A 5,679-nucleotide genomic window follows, 5' to 3' on the forward strand; every position below is an offset into this window, starting at 1 on the left:
CGTCATTTTTTAAATGAAAATTTATCTTTTATGGTTAAGTGTTAATTATTTTTGTTTTGAAAATCTAGGATTATATTTTTAGTTCAGAATTAATCTTTTTTATTTAAAAATTTTACTATTTAGTTGAAAATGTAATTCTTTATTTGAGAATTCAACTATTTTGTTAAAGTTATCTTTTGGTAGAAAAGTAATTTTTTATGGTTTAAATTAATTTCTATTATTTCTACTATTTCGTTTCAAATTTAATTATTTTTTGGAAAATTCAACTATTTAAAAAAAAAGATTTTTTTTGTTTAAAATTCTTATTTTAAGATTTAACGTTCATTCTTTTTATTAGAAACGTCTACTGTTATATTATTTTATTTTTGGTCGACTAATAATTTCTTTTGGTTAAAAATCCTATTATTTGGCTAAATATTTAAATATTTTGTTGAGCATTTTACTGTTTTGGTTGAAAACTTTTTTTTGCTTTAAAATTCGTCTTTTTGGACTGAAAGTTCATCTTTGGTAGAGAAGTCATTTTTCGTAGTTAAAACTTAATTTTTTTTAATTTTAAAAATATACTATTATATTTTTGGTTCTTAATTTATCACTTTTGGACAAAAATTGTACTATTTGGTTGAAAATGTAATTATTTTTTTGCAAATTAAAAAATTTTGTTAAAAAGTCATCTTTCTTGCTTGAAAATTTATCTTGTATGGTTGAGAGTTAATTTTTTTTTACCTTAAAAGTCTAATTTTATATTTTTGGTTCAGAACTCATCTCTTTTGATTAAAATACTATAATTTGGTTGAAAATTTAATCCTTTTTTTAAAATTCAATTATTTTGTTAAACAGTGATCTTTTTTAGTTGAAAATTCATCTTTTATGACATAAAGTTGATTCTTTTCATTGGCAAAATCTGTTTTATTTCTGATTCAGATTTAATCTTTAATAGTTCAAAATCTTACTACTTGGTTGGTACTACTTTAATACTTTTGATTCTGAATTCATGTCTTTTAGTTAAAAATTGAACTATACAGATGAAAATGGGATTATTTTGTTGAAAAATCCACTTGTTCAGTTGGAAATTCGTATTTTTGGATACAAAAATCATTCTCTTCTATTAAAAATTTGTCTTTCGCTCAAAAACCCATCTTTTTGGTTGAAAAATTATCTTTCTTGCTTGAAAATTCAAATGTTTTTTAAAAGATACGTTTTTGAGCTTCAAAATTCAAATATTAATGGTTGATAATTAATCAATTCTTTTTGTTTGAAAAGTCCTTTATTATATTTTCTATTTCGAATATTTGGTACAGTTTTTCGTTAGAGTTTAAATTTGTTTGTTTGGAAATTTGATTATTTGGGTAAAGATTCATTTTTGTATGATGTAAATTCAACTATTTAGTTAAAAATTTACCTTTTTTTGTTGAAATTCCTTTCTTGTCTGGAAGATCAACTGTTTGGTTGAAAATTAATTTTTGGTTTGAAATTTCAACAATTTGTGTGAAAATTCATCTTTCTTGGTTGAAAATTCACTTTTTTTGTAAATTCCTCTTTTCGGGCTTAAAAGTCAAATATATTTTTAAATATTCCACTTTTCAGCTAGAAACCTCAACTCTTCTGTTCACAATTCATCTTTTCTGGCTGAAAATGAATTATTTTTCTACTACAAATCTTAGGAAAAGGCACCTTTGTTAAATGTATTGAACAAATATTTCCCCCTATTATTCCCCTTTTTTTAAAATCACTCTATCTTCCCGGTTTGGAGAACATTTTGTACCGTGAAGTTTTCCTAGAAGTTCTAATATATTTATTCTCTTTTCAAATTGTATATAATGAAGAATAATTATATCATAAACGTTTCAAAGTCAACCGGAAAGACTGTAATTTTTGACCGTGAAAAACAGGAAATGTCTGGATTTTTCAAAAACTTGGAGTGACCGCGTTAAATTAAAGCAAGCAATAAGAAGTGACTCCATTTTTTTATTCATCTTTTGACATCTATTGAAAAATATTGTTTTGAGTCTTCTTTATTTAGAAAATTGGATACTAATGCCAAGGTACAAATGTTCCGTATGCTTTTAGTTTTGATGTTCTGCCAAGGAATTCGAATAGAAGAATTTTCTCGTTTGTTAAACTTTACTTTTGACGTAAGAATTTTTTAAATTTTTAGAAGAAAAAGCTATTCAATCACTTGAAATATCACATTGTACAATAAAATTTAAAATAAGTTCCATTTCGACTTTTTTTCTCAATGTGTTTTTTAAATTTTAGGTCTTCATTTTAAGACGAATATGTATTTTCAATTGAATGAATTTTAAAATGTAATTATGAAGACAATAATTTCTTATTCAAGACGGTTCTGAATTTGTTCAAAAACAAACAATATTTTTCAATTTGAAAGCCTCAGAAAATAAGCATATTTAAACATCCGATTGAAACTTTGTAAACTGTTTTCAGTTTTATATAAAATTAAAAATTAACAGATTCATAATTGAACGTCTTTATTCAATTGTATATCCTATTAAATATATTGTTTCGGTCTAAAATACACAGTTTCTAATCTATTCTAAGTGAAGTTAATAAAAAAGAATAATTTTGTGATATTTAAAAATTAAAAATTCAAAATAGTCGTCGCGCCGGGCGATAACAAAGAAAAGGGCGTCACAGTCTATTAATACTTTAATTAATTAGTTTAAACCCTAAATTGCACTATGGGTATCTAAGACCCACAGCCAAATTTGCGCTCTAATAAACTATACAAAATTCGAAAAAATGGAATATGTGTCGACATCTAGCTGTTAATGAAGAGTGCAGAGGTAAGTACAGTAGGTTAGTTTAGTGCCCCAAACGTTAATGTACGTTCAGTTCCTGCTCAAAATAGACGTTACAAAATCGGGGGGTCAATAAGACCCAGTGTGCCGGTAGTGTTTAAAAAAGTGATTTTGAAGCAACATTTGTCTTCATATACTCTCGATTTTTGTTTAATTTTGAACCGAATGTGGAGCACTTTAATAAATTAAAAATATTAAAAAACTGTTGAGTATGTCACTTTTATATATTTTTTCTTATTTTTATACAATTTTGGATGCATTTATATATCAATAAATTGATTTAAATATAAAAAATGTGGTGTTTAATTTAGTCATAAAATTGAGTTTTCATTTACCGAAAAAATACCCTTTTTGAAACCATTTATATTGCATTAACTTTTTTCTGAAAGTATAGTATTTCAAGAGTATAGCGCAAAATTTTAAAGTAAAAACATAAACAATTACGTGAGTTGTAAATTCTTGAACAAAAAAACTAATATTTCCGTCTTTTTTTTAAAATACGATTTTTTTCACAAATTTAAATTAAATATACCGTTATAAAACCAATTACATTTTAAAGAAGAAGTATTAATCTGTATTTGATAATTTTTGTTGTAAGGAAGTATTCAATACCTGCTGTACAAAACACGTCTCAACACTGTGGGACTCTAACACCCAGTGTGCCGTTTGTGTAATTTCTTTTGAGGTGTGCAGTTTAAGCGTTAAATCTTCCCCTCTTATACTTTCCTTCCACTAATAACCCCTCCCCTAATTTCCCCTACTTCCCCTTCCGGACGTACAAACGGACGGACACTCAACCGAAACTATAAGTTTTTCCACCTGGGGCGCGGAAACCCTAACAACGAAATAATTTGAAACCGAATTGTTGAATGGAGAAAGCCTAGAAACTTTAAAATTGCAGAGTGTTGAATTTACACTTTAATCGTTAAAATTTTGCATATTCCATTTAAAAAAAGTTTAATATCTAAATGAAAGTATTGAATTTTGAATGTAAAAATTTTAATTACAATTGTACAATTATTAGTTTGAAACGACCTAAAATAAAAAAAGTTCAACTGAAAGGTAAAATGAATATAAAAATGCTTTTGTGTTTACATTTTTATTAAATTGGAATGAATGAAATTTTGATCATTTATTTTGTTCTGAATAGACCTTTTCATTTAAGAGCGGAAGCAAACGTGACGTCATAAATACCTTAAAATTTTTCAGACAATTTTTATTTCCGTTTCGTAAGTGCAAAAGAGACTTCCTATACCTTTGTCTTTTTTCCTCTTGTGAACATTGCCCGAAGAGGCCCTTTTCTTTCTTTTCAACACTGGTTCTTAGTTAAAAAGAAGAGTTTTTATTTTAAATTCTTTTGTTCTGAATTGAAAGAGGGACATTTTTTATTTTAAAGGTTTTTATAGAGTCTTAATGCACGAAAGTTTGGTTATCTACTTTTTTCTGAATTTAAAGAGGCTATGTTTTCTTTTTGGCACATTTTTTATTTTCAATTTTGTACTGAATTGGAAGAGGAATATGTTTTATTAAAAAATTTGTTTTGGTGTGAGTTGAAAGGGAGGATTCATTTCAATTTAGATCGTCGAAAATGATAGCATGAATTTCTATTTTGTATCATAAATCATTAAACTGCTCAGTTTATATATTCAATACCCGTTCAAAATCGTTGCAAATTGGAAAAACCCCGAAAATTGCCGGAAAATATTTTTCTCGATTAATACGAACACTCTAATATATGATAATCGATTTAAAAAATATATATTTGATTATAATTTTAATATTAAACAATTATTCTAACCACTATTGCTGGCACTTTTTCATTTATAATTAAAAATTTTATAATTTAAAAATTTCTTTTATAATTATTAAATTGGTCTTTATTAAAATTGATTGAAGTAAAGTTTGAATAATGATAAAAAGTAAATGCAGAAGATAAAATGGATAATATTAGAAAATTAAATAAAAAATATTAAATTTACAAAGAAAGCGCTCAAAATATATTGTTAGTTTAGCTTTAAGTTTCGGAGAATCTCTTCCAGTTTCTTTCTTTTAAAAATGTGTATGAGAAAAAAGTGAAAGGTATACAAATGACGTGGAGCTTCCAATATATACCTGGATAAATGAAGCACTTCACACTTTTGGTTAATGGCATCTTACATTTTTTCACTTTTCTTTATCATTGGAAAAATGAAAGAATTATTTTTAATTTCAAAGGTAATTTCCATTTTTTAAATTACATTTAAATATGTTTGGTTGAATTAGTAATTAATTACATTTAATTCTTTTAGAACCTAAAGACTGTGGAATTTTTTAAGAATCATTCAATCATGATAAGAATCATATATTTAAATATTAATTTTAATCTTTTAAATCTGGTTGATACTAAAACTTTTAGGTGAATAATTTAAAAAATAGACCAAAAGTGAAATTTCACTGAAAATCAATCTACTAAAATTTAAATAGTTTTGGAGTGAATTTTCACTGTAAGAAGGGAAATTTATTGAAGTTTTAGTATTTTTGTACTGAAAAATCCGAAGGTAAATCGGTAAAAAAACTGAAATTTTCGTAAATAGTTCCACGTTTTCCTCCGATAGCATCATTCTGTGAAATAACATTTGATACGATTTTCGTGTAGATTTTAGATTTTTACGTTAAAACGGATTGATTTTTGTGTTTTCAACATTTCAATTATATAAATTCGTCAGTGAAGCTTCTGTCGAATATGTTTTTTTATGACCGCATAAATAACGATTTTTATGTACGACATTAATGGTTCTTTTTATCTGATTTTTCTTTGAATCAGAAAGTAATCAAACTTTGTATTCTTGTATTTTAAAAATTATTATTTTTTTGCCTGGATAAT

The sequence above is a fragment of the Belonocnema kinseyi genome, chromosome 2 (assembly GCF_010883055.1).
Source record: "Belonocnema kinseyi isolate 2016_QV_RU_SX_M_011 chromosome 2, B_treatae_v1, whole genome shotgun sequence".
Taxonomy (NCBI): domain Eukaryota; kingdom Metazoa; phylum Arthropoda; class Insecta; order Hymenoptera; family Cynipidae; genus Belonocnema; species Belonocnema kinseyi.